Source organism: Marmota flaviventris, chromosome 10, assembly GCF_047511675.1.
Source record: "Marmota flaviventris isolate mMarFla1 chromosome 10, mMarFla1.hap1, whole genome shotgun sequence".
In the NCBI taxonomy this organism is placed as follows: Eukaryota; Metazoa; Chordata; class Mammalia; order Rodentia; family Sciuridae; genus Marmota; species Marmota flaviventris.
Window position 1 is genome coordinate 111,994,153 of NC_092507.1, and position 12,449 is coordinate 112,006,601.

At 38.6% G+C, this 12,449-nt stretch overlaps 1 long non-coding RNA gene across 1 annotated transcript; it reads left to right on the top strand.

Moving 5' to 3' along the window:
* Positions 1-1,028: 1,028 nt before the first annotated feature.
* Positions 1,029-3,760, top strand: LOC139707285 (uncharacterized). The gene is made up of 3 exons (XR_011708922.1): positions 1,029-1,654; positions 2,385-2,495; positions 3,541-3,760. It is a non-coding gene; the product is annotated as an uncharacterized lncRNA (long non-coding RNA).
* The last annotated feature ends 8,689 nt before the right edge of the window (positions 3,761-12,449 follow it).

Consider the following 12,449-nt stretch of genomic DNA (forward strand, 5'->3'; position numbering starts at 1 on the left):
CTAAGATGGTGATTGAATGACCTCCGGGGCCATTCAAGGGCGGATGTTTAACAGTCCTGTTACACAACCTTTTGCGGGTATGCAGGTACAGGTTATATATTAAGCACTCTGTCCTTGAAAGTTGTGTTTGCATTTAAAGTTGTGTTTCATTTTGCAGTTTTTGTAAGAAGTCCGATATGAAATATCAAAAGCACCTAGATTTAACATAGGGCTCCTCATAGGGAAATTCCAGCATATTTAGGTGCCTTCCATATTAGTAGGTTTCCTGTTTTAACTTTTTTCTTCTTGCATGTTTTCTATGAGAATTTTAGTGTCAATTTTTCAAGTTTGTAACTTAACCAGGGGTTGTAATTTATAAATTAATTTTCCATTTGATAATTATTTTTGTGATTTTCAGGAATCACAAAAAATTATAAAAACAGTTGCCCAAACACAAAAGTAAATCTTTAACCAACAGAGCACACAGCTCTGGAGGAAACGGATCAAGGAAGGGTGTGATAGCCAAAGAGTACATTTACCCTCTGGTATCAGAATGCCAGGTCACCCAAGAAGCTGTAAATGTCACCAGCAGTCCTGTTTATGGTGGAGCTGTGCTGCCTTAGGACAGGAATTATGATAGGGAAGTGTTTTTCAGACTTCCAGTTGAAAACAGATTTAGCCAGACTTGGAAGCAAACACCTGTAATCCCAGAGACTCTGGAGGCTAAGACAGGAGGATCACAAGTTCCAGGCAAGCCTCAGCAACTTAGAGAGACCCTGCCTCAAAAGTGTGGGGGTGAAGGGGAGGGGGGTGATTGGTGCTGGGAGAGTAGCTCATTGGTAGGGCACCCCTGAGTCCAATCCCAAATTGGAAGGAGGGAAGGAAACACTAAGAGATTTAAGGATTAAATGAAGAGCACGAAACCTGTATGCATTGGAGGTTACTTGGAATCTCTTGATATTCATATATGGATACCCCTGAGGTTAAACTATTAAGAGCAAACTGCCACACTTTCAGCATGTATTATTCTTATTCCTTTCTAGGTGATATTATCTCACCATGGGGAATCAAAAGATTCTGTGTCCTCAAGGAATTTATAGGAGAGATGTTCATTTTTAAAGATAAAGGATCATAAGTGCCACAGCAAATGCACAAATAAAGGAATTCAGAGGAGTGAGAGAATAAAAGAATGAAGAAGTTTCCCAAAAGGACAGGCCAATAGGAGAAGAGGTGGGAGGTGTAAGGGACATCTTCACAAGAGGCTGCCCTTTGATGCTTAGCCTTGGAGGCTTTTATGTTTTCCCACTGGTAACACCATCACCTTTTCTTCTTCTTTTTTTTTTTTTTTTTTGGATTGGGAATTGAAACAGGAGTGTTTTACCACTGAGCTACATCTCCAATTCTTTTTTATTTTTTATTTGGAGACAGTGTTTCACTAAATTGCTTAGGGTGGCCTCAAATTTGCAAGTGTCCTACCTCAGCTTTCGAGTCTCTGGGATTACAGGAGTGCACCACCACACCCAGCCCATCATCTTCTCTAACCCCTGCTGACTACTTAGTGAAAAAGACCAAGAAATTTGTTCATACATGAAGAATTTAGGAAGTGATGTATCCACCTACATGGTGCTACTCAGTACATTGTGAAATTTTAAGCATCAGAAGTGACTACCAAAAGGTATGTATTTTTAGTAACATATCTCATCTTGATTTTAAAAAAAAAGATAATTCTTTCATTTGTTAGATGAATGGATGGACAGAGAAATAAGTAGAGAGGTTAGGAAGATGGACATCGTGAGATCTGGAAGAAAAATCACATGAGTTCTTTGATGTCAGTTTCCTTACCCACAAAAGTTGAGATGATAATATGTGCAGAATTTGAAAAGAGAAATGAGAAAGGCTCAGCTCATAGTAGCAGCTATTCAATAAACGTTAGGTGAGTTAAAAAAGAGAGGGATAGAAAAAAAGCTAAATGGAATAGAAGCATTTGGAACACAAGCAGAGATGTTTTAAATGGACCATTATTGTGAAGAAATTTTAAAATGTAGATGGTCATACAATAGTAGGTTTTTATTTTTTGTCTTTTAGGCACAATGGGATTTTGGTGGTTTTTATATTCTTTTGGATGCTTTTGGGAAATAAGTTCTGAATCTGCTAAAGTGGAAATTACTTTAATTTTAGAAAAGCAAATGTGTTACTTAACAACTAAAACAGCTGTTTGCTTGAATGGTTTTCCCTACAGTTGTGTCAGAGAGGTACCAGTCAGCCCACAATTTCTTGCTTTGTACATTTTTCAAACAGTAGGCTAGTAACTGGCGAGGCCACACCAGGAGTTTTCCCTGCATTGTCTTGAATGTAACAGCCTTAGCTAGACCAATGAACTTCTAAAAACACTTATTTCCCAGCAGAGTATAGGAGGCACCGAGAAAGTCTGGCTCTGCTCAAGGCTCTGTTCGAGGCAAGGCCTGAGCATTCATGAGATCACTGTTTCCAAGAAGCTGCAAATGGGTGGTGAAAAGGTTAGTATTTTGACTTTTCTGTTGACAGTTTCCTAGGACATGAGTAGTTCTTTTTCTCAGGAGACATATTGACCTAGCTCACTACTACTCCCACACTCTAAATTTTCTGTAACTCAGAATATGTTTTGAAATACTGTGAAGTGATGAATACACCCTGTTAAATGTCAAATTTTTTATTCAGTATTTTCCACACCCTTTAAAATTTATGCAATCTCTCAAAGGCTTTTGAGCTAGAAAGTTCGGAGAGGTCTTTGTGCATCTACAGAGTGTGGGATCTTGGGGTGATAGAAAGATGAATAAATGTACAACCCCTCAAAACTGAGTATAACCAAATAAGTACATAAATAATGAGGAAATAGACTGGAGAGAGTGGATAAGAGAGTGTTGATATGCTATAATTAAAAGAAGTTAATTCCTCAGCTGCAGGAATCCACATTGAGAAATGGTTTTTACCATGTGGAAGAGTGAACTTTAAATTCCTTTTCAGTGCTGTTGGCTAGACATTATTATCTGGTTTACTTTCCTTAATTAGTAGACACATTAACTAGAAGTAAATGGTTTACTTAAGAACAATATAGGTAGGAAGATGCAAAAGCAAGATTAGTAGTTAAGAGCTGGGATTTAGCTCAGCAGACGAACACTTGTCTGGTATATGGCAAGGCTGTGTGCTCAGTTCCTAGCATCACACACACATAAAAGAAAAAAGTCAATCTATTGCTATGTACCGGGGTTTCTCTGGAGGTAATGAGTGTAAAAATAATCCAATAATTAAAAACTTCAATCATCATAACCATTCCAATATATTTACTTCTTTTAAAACTAAATTGCTCATTACCATTATGAGTCCTAGGTCAAATGTTGAATACCTCCTCTTGGGAACCCACTTGGCTGGATCTTTCTAATGGAGGGAGCCTTACAGTGATACTATCTCTAGAGGAGATTCCACAGAAACTTAGCCTACAATGACCTCTGACCTACAGTGAAACCAGAATGGCCACACACCTTGTTCCAAACCTGCCTCCCCACCTTTCTGGTCTTCCTTCAGCCACCGATCTCCGCTTGGCTGGATGACCTTCCATAATGGAATTTCTCAGAGGTGGACAATTTCCCATAATATGATTTCTCAGTTCTATTGTAAGTACAATATGTTTGGATTTATTGTGCATTTTACCTCTTATATTTTTCAACTCAACATGAATGATATTTAAAAGGGATATAGCAAGATATTTTTGTTAGAGAATATCTCCTGGTCACCTATTGCTCTTTATGAATCTATGACAGATTACTTACTTTATATTTTCCAGATAATATCTTCAAATAATGAAAAGATAAAAATCAGATGTTATACCTAAGAAATCTTAACATTAGCAAGAAATTCCTCAGTAGATTCTGTTTCAGGCCCCATATCTCCCCTTGGTCTGTGCTGCTTAATATTGATGGAAGAAAGAATCAGTGTTTTAATGTCTCTCTGGCAGTACCAGGTAGCTTGGCATCAAAACTGAATTACAAAAGTGTGGTCTCAAAACTTACTTGGGTTCTCAGAATTTCTGGTAATTATTTCCTGTATCCCTAGCAGCATTTATTTATTTATGTTATGTGTCCAAGACAACTTAACATAGTAGGTGAGAACATGAAGTCTAATGCCAGACAGCATGAGTTTGAATCTTGGTTCTGCAATTACTAGTTAAACAGCCTTCAATAAGAACATTTTTTAAAACTTATTTTTAAGTACTTGGGTGTTAGACCAGGATGCAAGAAAAGACCACTGACTCCAATTAAAATCAAATTAAAGCAAGCTTATTATTTCAACCCGCTGGGCTGCCTCTCCCTCCCCAAACCGCGGGAACAAGACAGCAACCCCAGCTTTCCTGCAGCCCAGCTTTATAGCCCAGAAAGTTACACAAAGGGGGGTTACAGATAACAGAACTCTGTCAAGCATCACACTAATGGTAGTTTACATTTTTTGCTAACCCCAACATCAGAATTTATGAGGACCATTAGAGCCTCAGAGAGGGCCGTTATCTGGCCAGGGAAGGCCAATATTTATGAGGTGTCACTAAAGTTTCAGAGAGGGCTGCTATCTGGTCAGAGAGCCAGGCATGGGTGAGTTCAAGGCACGGGCAGGCATTCCAAGCAGGTTCAGAATTTGCAGTAATTTATAGTAAAGCCAAAATTATCTTTTCATGGTTTTGTGGTGAGATGGCTCCCAATTTTAAGAAAAGATCAGGTTGGGTCTGTCATTCCCCCCTTTTCTTATGTGTCCCTTTCAAATCTTTGATAGGGTAGGGGAAGAGCACTGAGAGAATTTTAATCCCTCAGGTAACAATCTCCAACTTTTTAGAACTCACCCAAAACCGGTCTCCCTGATTTGATCTGACTTAATTAATTACTTATATTGGCAGTCTATTTTTGGCTCCACTGTTGTAAGAAGAGGGGCATCACTTGTTTTGGCTTCTTCTGAGCTGAGAGGGGATGACGTGAGGGGGCACAGCATGAGGGACATGAGTAGCCTTTTAGAAGTCAGTTGAGGGACAAGAGTTGCCTTTTAGAAGTCAGTTTGGTTTGGATTCTGATTGGGGAAAAACAGGTTGTAAAGTCATCTGGGGATGGGTGCTTCTATGAGAGAAACAAAAACCATGAGTACTGAATAAATGTTGCTGCAGCTGGAACATGTCACTGTATAGAAGTTCCCTCACCAGACTTTAACATCCCCAGTTATCAGGACTGTAAGCATAACATTTAACTTTTAGTGTTACAAATGTCCTTTTTTTAATAAGATACAGTTTAATAATATCACCTGATCATGTAAAATCCTTTTACTAGTATGACCTCTGTGTCTAATAGAGAAACCTTTAATTCTGTTACTCAGGGCTGGATAATCATACTAGCAAACACCAAGCCTACCTGTGTAGGTTAGGAATATCTGTAGGCCTTAAACTAAAAACTTTTGTCTCTGGCAGCTCCTCTTGATAGTCTCTTTTTATAGTTATCAGGCGTTTCTGTCTGAGAATCCTTCTTTGTAGCCTCCAGTCTTACTTATTTGGGGAGGCTAACATAAAGTGTATACCTTAAAATAATAATAATAATAATAATAATAATAATAATAATAATAATAATAATAATATCATTATTATTTAAAATGCCCAGGAATGGCTGTGTTTTGATTTTAACTGTCTTTGCTAAGTGTTTAAGATGAAGCAGTCAAACTGACTTTTGTTTCTATCTACTGTTAACAGTCAGCTGAGTTTTTATAGGAGTCATTCCTGGGGAAACTTGAGAGCAGCTTCTCAGTTCTGCTAGTGCCATTTGCACTAGGATGGGTCCAGGCCTTGCTTGACCATGTGGCTTCCCTTGGAAGCATCAGGGATGTCTCCCCTCTCTGATGACCCTCCTCTTCATAGCAAATGCACTGATTGGCTTTCTGTTCTCCAGTGGTCTCATTAATCTCCCTAATCGGGAGGTTATGTGGCCCAGAGTTGCAAAGCTCTTTAGAGAAGTCCTCTGTTCCCTGGATTCAGACTGACTCAGAGGGCAAGAGCCAAATATTGGTTTTTCTGGCCCTTTTAATTTAACTTTAATTTTAAAACTTAATCTTAAACATCCAGCAAATAAATTTTAACAGCCTTATATTAAGAGTACTGGGCTTTAATGTCTATAACTTTACAATTATTTATCTTTTTTATTAATTGGGATCTGTATTATCCTATCTGTCTTGTAGATGATGGCTTATTATCTTAAACTAACCCAGGTTGTGTTCTTAAAGCAACACTTCTGTAAAACACTAACAGGGAATCTTAGATCACTTATAAGGAAATTACAAAATAAAATTAACAAGAGTAAAAACATTTAGTTCGTGTAATAGCTACCCTGAATTTTGGCTGAGTTATACATTATATCCCCTGTTTGAGATCCTAGTAATCTTGACAGAAAAAAAAACAACTTTTGAACATAACTTTAAATGAACTAAAATCTGGCCTACTGCTTTTGTAGTCATTCTCACATGTAGTAAGATGGGACACAGAGCCTTATCTCAGGTAAGGCAGGGCTCTTTATAAATCTTAAATGTTCTAGTTCTAAAGCTGATCTTTGTTTTTTAAATATCATTTTACAAAGTTTACATAAATTATTTGGGGTCACATGAACATTAGCTAACACCATATGACATCACATTTAAAACATGAATTAAAGAAAGGCTGAAAGTTTTTAACCTTTACATAGATTAGGCTCTCATTAACTTAAAAATACATTTACTTTTTAAAATTTTTTTTCCATTTCTATGATAGTTCTTTATTATGGATTTTAAGGATTTACAAACTGCTTATTAATCTCTGACTACTCTTTTTTATAGATAAGTAAAAAAAAATACATTTAAATTGTTCCCCAATGTAAAAATAACATAAAACTTTACATATCTTATTGATAACAGGTAAATAAATCCCCAATAATTTTTTTTTTTACCAAACAACTTTAGAACACCAGCTTGATATAATGCTCTTTAAAGCTTCTACCTTATAGACTTGTATACCTGGAAGATATGAGCACATTAATAGCATCACAATTACATTGATGTTTCTATATTAACCAATTTAGCTTTTAAAGAAATGGTAGTACAATGTTCTAAAATAACAGTTCTTATTTAACCAGTTGTTTAATTTTTATGGTTGCTTGCTTTAGAAAAAAACAAAACTTAATAAACACAATGTTGTGGGTAAATTTATGTTTTAAGAAATTTTTGTCTTTTTAACACATGACTGATTGTAAAAACAAACTTATGCAAACTTATATAGTAAATCAATGAGATATCTAACAAAAGTACTCATGAATGAGTAATCCCATATCAAATTTACTTTACTTATTTATCAAAATATTAGACAAATGTATTGAACAGTGTTAACCATTTTTTTCTTGTTGAAAGAAAAGTCCTAGAACCAAGACATATTAGACATTTTATAGACATTAATATTTTATTAGTTTTTTTGAACACTTAGAAAAACTTGTAAGTTTAAATTTAAGACATTTATTTTTATCTGTTTATCCAATTTAAATTGAACCATTTAAATCACATGAATTAAAGATCTTTGGATCCACTTTTTAAAATTTGTTTTTATGAGTGCTCCTTATATATGTTAATTTGTATATCATATATATGATATACAGACATATGTATATTCACATAACAATAGTAAAGGCCTTGTAGTTTTTCACAGGTGAAATCTCCATTGCAATGTTTCAAAAACTCCACAGTTGGTTAAAGATAGAACTGATCAGAAAAACATTAACCTGGGTCTGTAGGATCAAAATCATGAGCTCAAAAAAATACAGAATCTAAGAAAAAAACAAGAGTCCTAGAAAAAAATGACTGGCCAGTAATTAATTAGTAAATACCATACAATTTACCTTTTTTTTTTTTTTTTTTAGGCCTCAGATCAGTCTCCTACTGAGCTTGCAGGCTTCTTTCATTTGCATTTCAACATAAGTCCTGGCTGAGGTCTGGAAGGAGCAGGGGAAAACTGCTATTCTGAGCAGACACTTCAGGCCTATGGCATTTTAACCATAAGTCATAATTTTCAGGTTCGGATGTTAAAAATTATGATACAAGTTTAAGATACAATTCACAAAATTTTATATCTTTACATCTTGTTTTGTCAACAGATACCATACTATGATTTACTATCCTTGTCCAAATTAATGCACTGGTACACACAGTGACATTTTCCCAGGCTATCCAATTCAAAAATTGGTGAAAAAAAAAAAAACAATGATTGGGAAGTTACTTGCCAACTTGGAAGTAGAGTTCTTTAGTTTTCCATCCTAAGTTGCCGCAGTCTGGCTGGGCACAATCAGGAGCCACTTGTCAAAAGAAACTAACTTTATTTTTAGAACCACACACGCCAAACAAAACAGCCTCTCAGGAAAAACCCTCAGAGCCTCAACTGCCACCACCGGCTTTCCACAAGCCTCTCTCTCCCACACAAGCTTCTCTCCACCTCCCACAATCCTCCTGCTCTTGAGGCCGATTGGCTGGGTCACGTGGGCGGAGCCAAAAAAGTCCCCCAATGAGCAGCTCCGTGATCTGAAAGGGCAGGGAAACAGCCCAATGAGCATCACCGCAGAGGAGCCAATCAGCTAGATGTTGCTGGGGCCGCTGTGAGCCAATCATCAGCCGGCAGCTGGAAGTTTGCTGGCAGCTGGAAGTTTGCTGGGGCCCCTTCGGCTGTGGCTCTCAACACTAAATATTTAAGTTCTCTGGCATGAATTATCTGAAATCATAAACTAAACAATTACCTAAACCCAACTTTTAACTGCAAGATTGTGCAATGCTTCAAAAACCCATTCAGATACCAGATTGTTACAATAAAACATCATCTTTTAGACACACATTCAGCCAAGATCATTCTCAAGAAACAATTTATAATATCAACACACTATTGCACATGTCTTAAAGGGCCAGAAACAAAGACACAGGACAGACAGACAGACAGAAAGGAGCTCCAGACTATGGCTGACAGACAGAAACCTTTAAAACAGAGCAGATAAGAGAAAAATCTCCTACACCAGTGGCACCATAGATGTCCCCACAAGGGGACCAGATGTTTTCACAGAGGGGCAACCTGAAATGTAAAATCAAGGGTCTCAGGGGTGACTTTATTGCATTTAGTGTCCCCCCCCCCTTTTTTTTCTCTTTTTCTAAGTAGGCAGAAGTGGCATAATCCTTACAGTGCAAGGAAGGAAGGCGGGAATTCCCTAAGCAACAGGGCTTCAGCAGCTGCTGGGAGTCCCTCAGTCCCTCCTTTTACTTACAGGATTAGCTCCTCTGGTTTGGTTCCACCCCAGGCACGCTCCATATCTCCTAACATTTCAGTAGTCAGCTCTCAAAAAGTTCCTTGGGGCTCCTTTAGAGTTCCCTCTGAGATGTCAAAATTTGTAACTGAAAGTTCCGTTCCTGACCTTGAAGCCAATTAATGCCAATTTAATAATGAGGACAGGGTTTTGAGAAAAAGAAAAAGGGAGGTTTATTGCTTTGCTAACAAAGGAGAAACACAGGGGACTTTGCCCCAAAGGTTGTGACATTCTTGATCTGGAGGGATAGGGGTTTTAAAGGCGTTTCACTTGTTAATCTGGGAGATACTCAGTTCTTAGATCCCCAGCAGGCATTGCCCTCTGCAGTGGGTGTGCTCTAGGCAGCCAGCTAGGGGCTTCTCTCATCCTGCTTAACAAAGGGGGGTAAAGTTCATTGCAGTTCCTTAAAACACAGTCCAAAGGGGTGTCAGGCTTACTTGCTTTATTACCCATTTTCACGTCCAATATCCTTAAGTTTTTACCACAGAAGTCACACAACAAAAGGCACAAAAACAAACAAACAAAAAAAACATATAGAACACAGAACAAAACACAAGAAAACAGACCCGGCGCTGAAACAGAAAAACAGAGGAGCAATGCAACGTCTTGCTCAAGCTCCCAGGGTAGGAGCGCATGCGTGCCCATTGGCACCTCTCTACCCTTCCAGAGGAATTCCCTACAGAACAGAACAGAGGACAGAACGAGTTCTCGTTACTGTCCCAGACAGGAGTCTATGTGAGCCTCGCCAGGCCACCTCTCTATCATTAGAAGAGATCTCCCTTAACCGGATACCAGATGTTATAAAGGCACCACTTACCTATGGAGGCCTCCTCCACCAGGTGCTTGCTAATAGTTTTAGTGCGGCAGTTCACTGCAGTTCTCCAGGGACTGAGGCTCACTCCGAGGCCTTGGAAAGTCTCAAGGTGCGCACCCCCTAGAGTGGCTTCCAGCCCGGAGCCCTGGAGCAAAGGCCGGCTTTAGAATTTCCAGCAGTCTGGTCTTGTGGTCTGATCAGGCAGGGTCATCTCACTCAGGCCTCCAAAATGTTAGACCAGGATGCAAGAAAAGACCACTGACTCCAATTAAAATCAAATTAAAGCAAGCTTATTATTTCAACCAGCCAGGCTGCCTCACCCTCCCAAAACCTCGGGAACAAGACAGCAACCCCAGCTTTCCTGCAGCCCAGCTTTATAGCCCAGAAAGTTACACAAAGTGGGGTTACAGATAACAGAACTCTGTCAAGCATCACACTAATGATAGTTTACATTTTTTGCTAGCCCCAACATCAGAATTTATGAGGACCATTAGAGCCTCAGAGAGGGCCGTTATCTGGCCAGGGAAGGCCAATATTTATGAGGTGTCACTAAAGTTTCAGAGAGGGCTGCTATCTGGTCAGAGAGCCAGGCATGGGTGAGTTCAAGGCACGGGCAGGCATTCCAAGCAGGTTCAGAATTTGCAGTAATTTATAGTAAAGCCCAAATTATCTTTTCATGGCTTTGTGGCGAGATGGCTCCCAATTTTAAGAAAAGATCAGGTTGGGTCTACCAGGGATAAACTGTCCATGGTCCATTCTCTACCTGTGAGCTAGATTCCACCTCATGCCTACTCAAGGACTTCACTCCAGTACTTGTTTCTTTTTTTTTTTTTAATATTTATTCTTTTAGTTTTCTGCAGACATAACATCTTTGTTTGTATGTGGTGCTGAGGATCGAACCTGGGCTGCACGCATGCCAGGCGAGCGCGCTACCGCTTTAGCCACATCCCCAGCCCCAGTACTTGATTCTTAATAGTTACCTCATGATGAACATCTTTAACTGAACTCCTGATTTATTTCTGTACCCTTCCAAAAAACCTGCTTCTCTCAGTCTTTCCTATCTCTATCACTTCTCAGATCAAAACTCTAAGAGTCATCCTTCATTCCTTTTGCTTGTTCCAGAATCAGTCTTTAGTTAAATTCCACAGGCTCCATCTTTAACATATATCCATAATCATACCGGTATATGAACATCATTTTCTCCCCACCTAGTCTAATCCATCATCATCTCTTACTTGGATTATAGTAATTAGCCTCCTGTCCAGTATTCTTGCTTTTACCCTTACACTTCTTAAGACCATTCTCAATTATGACAGCTAGAATGAACTCTGGAATTATTTCTCTGCTCAAAACCCTCCAGTGACTTTCAAAATCATCAAATGAGGGCTGGGAATATAGCTCAGTTGGTAGAGTGCTTGGCTTCCATACACAAGGCCCTGGGTTCAATCCCTAGCACCACAATAAACAAATAAAAAATCATCAAATGACCCATATGGTCCTAAAGGTCTATCCCCCTACTACTGTCCTGCCTACTTCTTCTCCTTCTTCCCATTTCTGGTCTCCATATCTTGCCCTCGCTCCTCAGACCCAGCCACCCTAGAATTTAGAACTTGTCCTGAGAACAGTGGGGAGACCCTAATGGGTTTTTGTAAGCCATCATTCCATCATATCTGCCTATAAAATGGGGGGAAAGATAGACATTTAACAGACCTGCACACCCTGTGGTATCAGCCCCTTACATTTTACAATTGTAATTGACCTTGGCGACACAGCAAAAGGCACAAAGGATCCCTTTGAATCTAATTTGGTATCCCCTGAGATGAACATTTTTTAAAACTTATTTTTAAGTACTTGGGATAAACTGTGATGAAAGAATGAAAACAGAAAAATCAAAGACCCAAAACAAACAAGTCACTCCATGGGCCTGCTATGTAAAAATAATTCCTACCAACACTTTGGTAAGTCTCCTTAGACTAGAAATTCTTGAGTATTTTTTAATTATTTGCAGCATTCCTCCCCTCCTCTACCTTCCCAAGGGGAATGAGGAACAGTATCTTCTTTGAAATTCTGATTTCATGTAACATGCTACACCCTGTCCAAGCTAAACTTATTTCTCACCAATAAGTTTTAGAATAGACACTTTGGGATTTGTTTATTAGCCCGTGACCTTTCTGGAATTTCATTGAAGTAATTTTTGACTAGGTTTATCTTGGCTCTAAGGCTATCTAGATTCTGCTCTTGACAGAGAAATAATAAATTTTGTTGTACTATATTTCCAGCAGATATAATGAATGGGTGAT